Below are 10,167 nucleotides of genomic sequence, written 5' to 3'. Positions count from 1 at the left end.
ATATTATATTTAATTGTATCTGTGAATCGTCGATTGGGTTAATGGGTATGATAACACATATTCTTTAGAGTTGAAAATTTGAGATATATGTTATTATAGTTAACTCATAAATTACTCTCGATCATAGGATCATATGGGGATGGTGATTGATCTAAAAAATTGGTGTTTGATCACTTTCTTTAAATAGATGAGTCTTAAATCTATAGTATAGAGATATCGAAATGAAAGTACAGGTACTTGTTAAAAATAAGGATGCTAAGTGTCATCAATCATGAACAGTCACAAGGATATCTACCTTCTCATCAGTGATATATTTATAGCTACAGTTGTATGTTTAGTTCTTTGATCTGAGATACATCGGCCATTCACCTTGAGTGTGCTATAGTTTGACTACACCTTAACTCAATCTCCTAGCCATATGGAGCCTTGAGATGTATGTTAGCTATAGTATGTCCATTGTAGGAATTGGATTACACCAAGATAGGATCTATTGACCTCGATAGAGGAGGAGTAGTCTTATAAAGATTATGAGAATGAGTCTTAAAGCCCATGGTGATGGTAGTGTGAAAGATAGAAAAGTATTTCTATTGAATTTCACATCGGACTCGAATCGATTGATTTTATCATATGACAGAAATGAGGTTTGATGAGTTAACCTTGATCTCGTTCCTATTGAAACTCATAATAGAAGAATCGGATCACATTGTAACTATACCTAGAGATTTTTTTTTAGTTCTGATGGATTGTCACTACATACTGCTAGGTATCACTGATGGATTATGAGATTAATTAGAATTATTTTGATGATCGATAATTCTAATTGACTAAATTGGTAAGAGTTTCGATCTATTAAAAAAAATTTCGATCGAGATCACAATATATCCTATTATCATACAGAATTGAACCTATGGGATCACACAATAAAGGATTTTGATCTAGAAATGCTTAATTGGACTCAATTGGTCCAATTGGGTCTAAGAAAATCATGCTAGCACATGATTAGATCCAATTTTCTCTTGGATTGGATTTCCTATTAGATAGGGTTTAGTCTAATATATTTGGGCTCTTAATTTGGTATCAAGAATTGGTTGCATTTAATCTTCTTCAGTCAAATTTAAATTTGATTCAAATTTCATTGGATCCATGCCCATTTGATAGTCAGATGAGCGTATGAGGAATGGGAGAAGAGAAGAGCGCACCTCCTCTTTTGTTCATGCTTCTCCATACACAAAAAAAAAGGGGCATACGCCCCATTTGAAATTTGATTTCAAATGGGGTGCATGCCCATAAGGGATAAGGATGGAGGGTGCCAAGTATTGGTGCCCCCTCCCTTCTTTTTCTCCATGCATTCTCAAGAGAGAAGGGACACACGCCACTTCTAGATGAGATCCAGAGGTGTGCGCCCCATATGGATAAGGATGAGAGGTTAAGGAGGTTACCATTTAAATTTGAAGATTAAATTGGAAGTTTCAAATTTGAACTTGGGTTGTTGGACAAGATCCACTTGAATTTAAATGGGTTGTTATGCATGTCCTAAAGAAGAGATCACTTAGATGAGGTGCATGCCTTGTTGAATTCTTCAGAGTTTTCTTATGAAAAAAATTTGGTGGAGAGACTAAGGGATGCCCCATCTAAAATTTGATTTCAAATAAGAGCCGTTCCATGTTGGTTGGAGATGATTAGGGTTTCGTGTCTATAAAAGGACCCCTTGCAAAAGGGTTCGGCATCCTTTCACTAGACCTGAAACTCTGACTCTCCTCCACCTCCAATTTTCTCTCACATGCCTAGAGTAGGCTGCCATATCCCACACCCAAAAGGTATTGGGCTGATCCTCAAAGAGTGCTTGAAGGAGATCAAGCACCGTCCAACTGAAGGAAGGAGAAAGGCTGCGGCAAGTGTTGATCCAACAGCCCCAAAGATCAGTTTGTTGTTGATTGAGAGATCTCAGATCTACCTTAGAAAAGGTGGATCAGATCTAGAGAAAGAGTCTTAGATGAAGATCTGAGTGAATACCTATAGAGGTCGGGTACATGTGCGGCTCAATAATGGACATTGACAAAACCATAATCATTAGATTGCAAAGATCGTCTACCCACATAAGGTGATGTTATCATCTTTTCCCTTAATGTTTGCATGCTAATTTTTTTATGTATTTCTGATTTAGATCTATGCCTTGCATGCCGGATCAGTGAAAATTTTTTTTTGAAATCTGCTGCCTCTGATCTAAACCGATTCGATGTGCAACCCGATCCTTCAACTAGTATCAGAATCAGGTTGTACGGATCATAGATCTAAATCAGATTTGATTCAGATATGATCTGAAGTAGTGATCAGATCTAAAAATATTAGATTAGATCTAATTTTCAACATGATTAGATAGATTTAAAAGTAGTTTAGATTTGATCGCAAGCATGTTTTTAGACTAGATCTATTTTAATATATGAGATATATGTGTAGATCTAGTTTCAAGTCTGACTAGCCAAGTACTCCAATTGGGTTTATTACCAAATCATCTTATCATAAGAGGAAGCAGAGATTAAAGTCCCTCTCTTGCCCAATCAAAGGGTTCTCTTATAACGTGTAAGGGTGCTGTATGATTACATCCTATGAAGAAGAACAGTAAAAGGAAAAATTTAATTTTCTATAAAACTCTAGATCCAAAAACCTTAGATTTTGATGCATAATTAAGTTATTTAGATTTTAAAATTATTTTAATTTCTAAATTAGAATTTTTTATTATGCTTGGATCATCAAAAAATTATGAAACTAGTTGTTGACATGCCTGCTGAGTCGACTCAAAAGCTTGATGAGTCAGCTCAATTTGTAGATGAGCTAACTCAGCTGTGCAGGCTGAGAATAGTAAAATTTTTGTTCATCATAAGTTAGTCGACTCAATCTCAAAGATGAGCCAACTTACTATGTTGAGTCGACTCAAGTCCAAGGTGAGTCCACTCATTTTTGTAAACAAAATTTTGTATATGATGTAATATTGATCTAAATTATTTAGACATCTGATTAGACCCATGGACTTAATTAAAAATTAAGATATGAAATTAATCAGATCTAAAAATTGAGAATTGAAGATCTAAGTCAATTTCATAATACATGGGTTCACGATGTGAGTAGCTGAATTAGGTCTAGTTTGAGCGGTTGATCAAACCAAATTAAATATTGATTAGGATGGGATCAAATGTGCTCATGATCAATCCAAGTAGTTATAGTTTGGTCAGATCGATTAACAACCACATATTATCAATCAACTTATGACCTAATTTGGCTTAGTGGTTGGAGCTCAGGTCAATAGGCTAACTTGATCAATTCTAATCAATCAATTTGGTATCTAGAGAAAGTACATAAATGGTGGTTCATCAATTGGTTTCATTGTCTGACCTGGCTAATTCATTAGAGTCTAAGGAAAGCAACGAAGGGACCCCCACTTACCTTAACTTACCTGACCATTTTGAGAGTTATGCGGGCCCTTTCTGAGAATGACTGATCTCCACTGGACACAGTGGTTTAGTTGCATCGGGAAAACACAACCATGCTATTAGGCATGAGATTCTATGGGATGAAGATAGAGTTGGGCTCAATATTTCATATATGGTGAGAGTCCCAATGATGGCTCCATTTCATACAAATGATGGGTCTGACTTAACTAAAGAGTGGGTCACTATTTTGGACACGATGAGGCTGAAGGGAAGCATGGTGGATTTTATACATGCATTTTTAAAAATTTACAGTGGAACATACATAGATTAAATAATTTAATCTATAATACATGCATAGATCAAATCTAAAATCATCATATAGGATCTACGACATAAACTAATATGCATGTATCCAAAACTGAAATCTAAAATTCAACAAGTATAGATCATATCTATATATAATTAGGTCATATCTAATTTATATTTAGATCATATTTAAATAAAAATCTCATACCTGAATGTAGGTAGTAGATCACCGCATCTGAAATCTATGGTACTTGGTTCTTCATGATGCTTGACAGCCGCACACGCATCTGACCTCTACAGGTATCCACACAAAATCCTTGTGCTGATCGATCTCCTTGATAGTGCTAGCTCATGAGGACATCATGCTTTGACTGATCTAAGAAGAATCATGAAGAAGATGAAGAATAAGGAGATCCTCTTCTTTTTTTTTTGGATCCACATATCAGATCTCTACAATAGAGATCAAGAGAAGAACCCTTTCTTCTCAATTTTTTCACACATAAGAGAAAATATTTTTCTCTTCCTTTCATGCCCTTAAGAAAAACTTTTCTTCTCTAATTTTTTATGATAAAAATTAGATCTAATCTGATTTCTCATATTAAAAATCATATAGATTTTTGAGTCCTAAAAAAATCCAAAAGAGAGACCCAAGAGAAGAACCGTTCTTCTCTCTTCTTCTCCTTTTTTTCTTGATCCATAACTCTAAGAATCCTCAAACACCCAACCAAATTTTTTTGATATTTTTTCTCATCCTCATATTAAAAATTAGATCTAATCTAATTTTTATTCTTAAAAAAATATAAAAAAAACTAAAAAAAACTCCTTCTTCAAGGCTACGCACAAGAAAGAAGATCCTTCTTCTTCCTTCTCTTTCTTTCGTTGGAAAGAACCTTTTTTCTATAATTTTTTATTGTAAAACTAGCAGAGAAGTCTCTCTTTGATGCCCAAAAACTAGCAAAAAAAATCTTACAATATCACATAAAGATGGAAGAAGAGGAGGGGTGGGCGTGTGAAGCTTGGGGCGTCCAACTCTTGGACGCCCCCACAGTTGGACCGCCCCCCACCCTCTTTTCTTTTTGTGACAAGAGAGAAGGGAGGATGCCTCTTTTTTATGAAAGGAAGAGAGGAGAGGGGCGCACATCTGGTGGGGCGTGGAATTTCTCAATGTGAAGAGGTAGTGGGGCATGAGGAATAAATAGCACATAGGGATTTTAAGTTGGTTAAGTCCTATTCCAAATAGGACTCAAGATTTTAGTCAAACTCTAACTAATTCTTGAACCCAATCCTAATCAATTTAAGAATTAATTATAACAAACTAACTAATTAGGTCTTAGTCTAATTATAAAATCAATTAGGCCCAATCCAATTAGAAATTAGTTAGATGAAAACTTCATTAATCCAGGGATTGTTTTTTGATGGATATCAGGGAAGGTATTTGATAATAGGGCTTGATCCAATCAAGCCTATTATTCAATAGGATTTGATCAATCAAAATATATAAAAAACTAAATTGAATCTCATTCAACTCAGAATTTAATTTGTATCCCTGAGATCAATTAGAATAAGCCCTGTTATTCAATAGGGCTCATCCAATCAATCCAAAACCAATCTAATTGAATCCAATTCAATTAGATTTAATCCAATCTCTATTGCTCCATCAAATTGAGCCAATTAATAATTATATTATTAATTATTTATTTTTTTAATTTATCAACTATTAGTAAATAATTTATTACAATCTTTGCATAGGATTAATCATCAATCAAATTGATAATTAAACCCTTCAACCATTCATAATCATCGATCAGCTATTTGATTAGACAGGTACTTCTATGAGTGTGACCCCATAGAATCGAATCTAAGTCGATAGCACAAGAATAATTCCTGTACTAGTCGATGTAACCATCTAGCGATGGGATCCGATATCTGGATAGGCCAAATGTATCCCAACAACACTCTAGAACCCATGTGGATATAGTTACCGTATAATTTATCCCTTTGACACTTGATGCTCAAGGATGATTAAGGGTTAAACTGTCAACCCAGGAAGAGTGATCCACATTGTGTCTCAACTTTAAAAATTCTGTGACTCCTCACTAGGACTACTTTGGTTAAAATTTTACTAAATTGAAATACAGTGATGCATCATCTTCAATTTTACTTAAAGTGATCAATCCCATCTTGACTCGCACTCAGACTTCACAAGTACTTGACTGTACCCAAAAAAATCTTTCGTTATCGAATTAAAAATTCAGATAGTCTGACATCAAAGCATAGTGAGTTGCTTGCAAGTCACCAAGGTAGTCTCAAATCAGAGAGACATATGTACCCATATACCATCAGAGTAACCTTTGACAGTAGAGTGCTCTGAAAGTGGTCATACTCAGTGAAATGTACTTCTATAAATCATCCGTATGCCATATCCGTGTCACCACATATCTTGGTTAAGAGGACAACCAACTAATATGGCACACAACGACCTACACTCGATACAATTATCATCTTTGTAACAATTGTATCATTTGATCACAAGCAGGATTTAAGAACCACATGATAAATTCTCCTTTATCATTTTGATAATAGTTCTAAGGACTTCATCATAACATATGAGTTCTATTTTGGAAGATGTATTCCTTATGATAAATCTATCAGATAATATTTATCATTTTATAATTCATATACTTGTATAGAGTACAATCATCTACAACCTAGATGATTAGCTTTAAGACATATCTTCCAACAACTCCCACTTGGACTAAAGCTAATCAGATCATTATCAAATACCCATCTTTCATTTTAGATCATTGAACTCTTTAGATCCGATTGCTCTAGTCAATGGGTCGGTTAAGTTCTCCTTTCAGTCGATCTTCCTAAGGTCGACTTTATTTTGATCTTATCGAACCAGTTGATTGCAATGCAGAAAATATTTGGTTCTTAGATGAAATATCAATTCTTCAGCTTGAGCTATGGCTCCAGTACTGCAGTCAATACAGAAAGACTGGACCATCAATGGAGGGTACTACTCCAAGCTCACTGATGAACTTTCTTAACCAAATAACTTCTTTACTAGCATCAAATACCGTAAAGAACTCTGTATCATAAATAAAATTGACTACTGACTATTGCATGAAACTTTTTCAGTATGTCGCTCCTTCTAGGATAAAAATATAACCTGACACAACTTTGTCATTTCTATCTGACTAGAAATTGGAATCAATATTTTACAGATTTTAAGTCAGACTCTCCATAAACGAGCCATTGGTCCTTAGTATTTCATAAATACTGAAGGATAGTTCTAATAACCTTCCAAACCTTTATGGAGAATGAAGATGATAACCAAACTTTTATTCCCTGTAATGTAAGGATATCATTCTTGATAAACACTTAATTTAAGTTATTTAAAGCAAAAAATTATATTTAATTTATTTTATTTATTAAGAATTTGATATTTTTTTTATGTTTTATAGGAAAGGTGATCGCCGATACAAAGAGTCTGATTCACAGATCAAAAAGACTCAAGTTTGAAGAAAATTGGACTTAAAATAAAATTTAAATAAAAGAAAGATGCATATGGTATTATAAAAAATAAAGATACTATGCAAGGAATTCAAAAAGGATATAGACGTCATTGTGAAGAAACAAAAGTTTTTTTTTGAAATAAAAAAGGAGTGTTCACGCGGTAGTGTTCACGCGGCATGGATGCACGAGCGGGCATGCGCAGTTGGACGCGCGGGCGAGCACGTGCATGCGTGGGCGCACGAGCAGGAGCGGGCGCAGATGCGGCATCACGGGGGCACGGGTGCAGGCGTGTGGTAGGAGGGTTCGCGGGGAGTTTTTGCTGGTGGACAGATGAAAAATTAATATTTGGAAATACTTTAAGAGGAAGGATTTATATTTTCTTTATCTGTTTATGATCTTTCCATCTCATCCATCCATCTTTTAGTCCTTAACATTTTCTTTAGTCCCACAAAGGAAAATCATGTAAAACTCCTCCCTCCTAACACCTATAAAAAGATTTTTGTACTCCCATTGGAGGGGGAGCCCAGAAATTCTTCTAGAGCCTTGCATAGAGGAATAGAAAGGGACTACTCCATGAGCAGCTAGGCTAGCAGTTTCAAGAGTGGAAAAGAAATTTTGTAATGACACAGAGATGGTTTATTGTTCTAAACTTTCTTGTATTTCTTTATATGCAATAAAGATTATGCTTTTTATTTAAATCATCATGAGTTCTTTATTTGCTCTCTTTCATATGCTTTTATTTATGCTTTTCTGTTAGATTAATATTAGAAACAACTTTTACTTTTCAGAGACGCACCGTGATCTACGGGTACGGAGCATACCGAGGAAAGAAGAGTTGTTTACCTAGTAATTTCTGGAGACACGCCGTGATCTATGGGTACAGGGTGTGCCAAGGAAAGATAGGTATTTTTTCTAAGATTAATCGTATCTATTTAATTAAAAAAGAGATACAACTCTGCTAGTGCAAAATTAATTCAAAACTTTCGAGTTCTTTATTTTCTAATTACATCAATTTTAAGATAATTTATTTTCTAAATCAAAACAATGCTTCTTTCTTTTATTTTATAATCTCAACTTAGCTCAAGGTTCCTGAGGATACGATCTCGACTCATCCTACCTACATAGTGAGTAGAGTTATTTTTGGTATTATCAACGACTATGCATCAAATTTTGACGCCATTACCGGGAATCTTGGCACAGTTGAATTAAAAAAAAAAAGCCACTGACATTTCATAACACTTAACTAAAATAGCGTAACCCCAAATATAAAAAATTCTAACTTGATTGGACACCTTGTTTCTTTGCATCTCATCTCCATAATTAACTTTAAGGGCAATAACCCATTAATCAGATAAGATGGAGATTTGATCACCCTTCCTTGGCCCAAAATCATAACCTTCATTCTGCATTAAACCAAGCCTTAATTTTAAAAGCAACTAGACATCAGCCCTAAGAATTTCGAGCTCAATAGGATAAGAAAGCTCTAGAGTTGAATCGAGTGTGGATTGGTTAATTGCTCGGTGTCTAAGGCAAGTGGTTAAAGAAAGTGGTTTTCAATTGGTTTCGTTGACTGACCTGGCCAACTAAATTGGTGTCTAAGAAAAGCAACGAGCAGAGAACCTCCCACATCTTACGCTTACCTGGTCGAGTCAGTTAGTCAGTCTTGAGCTTAGAGTGCTCAAAGGCGGTCTTGAAAGTTAGGAGCTGTCTATATCTAAGTTAACCTTAGGATAGAGAGTCCATGCTTGTTTAAGTTTATTGCAATTAACATCTAAACATTAACTAATTTCTTCCTTTTCATAGATTTAAGATTCTTAGGTTCTTCTCTTTAGATTTTCTTCACTCTTTTCTCACTTTATTATAAATATATATATATATATATATATTTTATAAAAACTAAAATTTTTTATGTTTGCTCTAAAGTATAATTGTAAGGTGTATGCTTGATCGTAGATCATTACAACCAGAAATCCAACCTTTTGATCCAGAAATAGAAAGAACCTTTAGAGCTAATAGACGTAAAAATATAGACCGAAATCAGGAGAATGATCCACCCAGGCAATTGAAAGAGTACTTTACTCCTTCCACATATACCTACTCTCCTTGTATTCAAGTGCCCCCTGTGGAGGCCACTCAATATGAAATTAAGTCCAGTATAATCCAAATGTTACCTTCATTTTATGGACTTAGTAATGAGGACCCTTATAAACATCTTGAAGAATTTCTTGAGATATGCTCAACTATCAAAATTCACAACTTCTCTGATGATGCTCTTAGGTTAAAATTATTCTCTTTCTCACTTAAGGACAAAGCCAAATACTGGCTACATACTTTGGATTCCATGACTATATCAACCTGGGACCAGCTGCAAGGAGAGTTTCTCAAGAAATATTTTTTCATAGAAAAAACTAATCAAATAAGGAAAGCTATAACTAGTTTTTTCCAATTAGATAGAGAAATATTTCATGAAACATGGGAGAGATTAAAGGACCTTATTAGAAAATATCCCCACCATGCTGTACCCAAGTAGCAGTTAATCCAATATTTTTATGATGGGCTATCTGAAAGACATCGACAAATGGTTGATGCATCATGCGGTGGGACATTCATGTTGAAAAGTGAGGATGAGGCATGGCAATTGTTTGAAATTTTAAGTGAAAATTCATTACATCATATGTTTGCCTCTATTAGAGATAAATCCATGTTAAACCCAAAGAGAGGTGGAATATATGAAGTAGGAAATGCCATAGATATCCATCATAAGGTAGATGAATTGTCCCAAAAGTTAGATCGATTATTAAGTATGGGACAGTCACCTTCTCCATCCTGTCAGATACAAGATATATGTGCATTGTGTTCGAGCCCCACTCATTGTGTGAATAATTATCCGGTTGCACCACAGTTTTCTGAACAT

At 34.8% G+C, this 10,167-nt stretch overlaps 1 non-coding gene across 1 annotated transcript; it reads right to left on the bottom strand.

Moving 5' to 3' along the window:
- Positions 1 to 9,666: 9,666 nt before the first annotated feature.
- On the bottom strand, positions 9,667 to 9,772 carry LOC140858876 (small nucleolar RNA R71). Its single transcript, XR_012142281.1, has one exon. It is a non-coding gene; the product is annotated as a small nucleolar RNA R71 (small nucleolar RNA).
- Between the last annotated feature and the right edge of the window lie 395 nt (positions 9,773 to 10,167).

This window comes from Elaeis guineensis, chromosome 6, assembly GCF_000442705.2.
Source record: "Elaeis guineensis isolate ETL-2024a chromosome 6, EG11, whole genome shotgun sequence".
NCBI classification, from domain to species: Eukaryota; Viridiplantae; Streptophyta; class Magnoliopsida; order Arecales; family Arecaceae; genus Elaeis; species Elaeis guineensis.
Note: the sequence above shows the minus strand (reverse complement) of the source record. Positions and strands in the feature narration are given on the sequence as shown.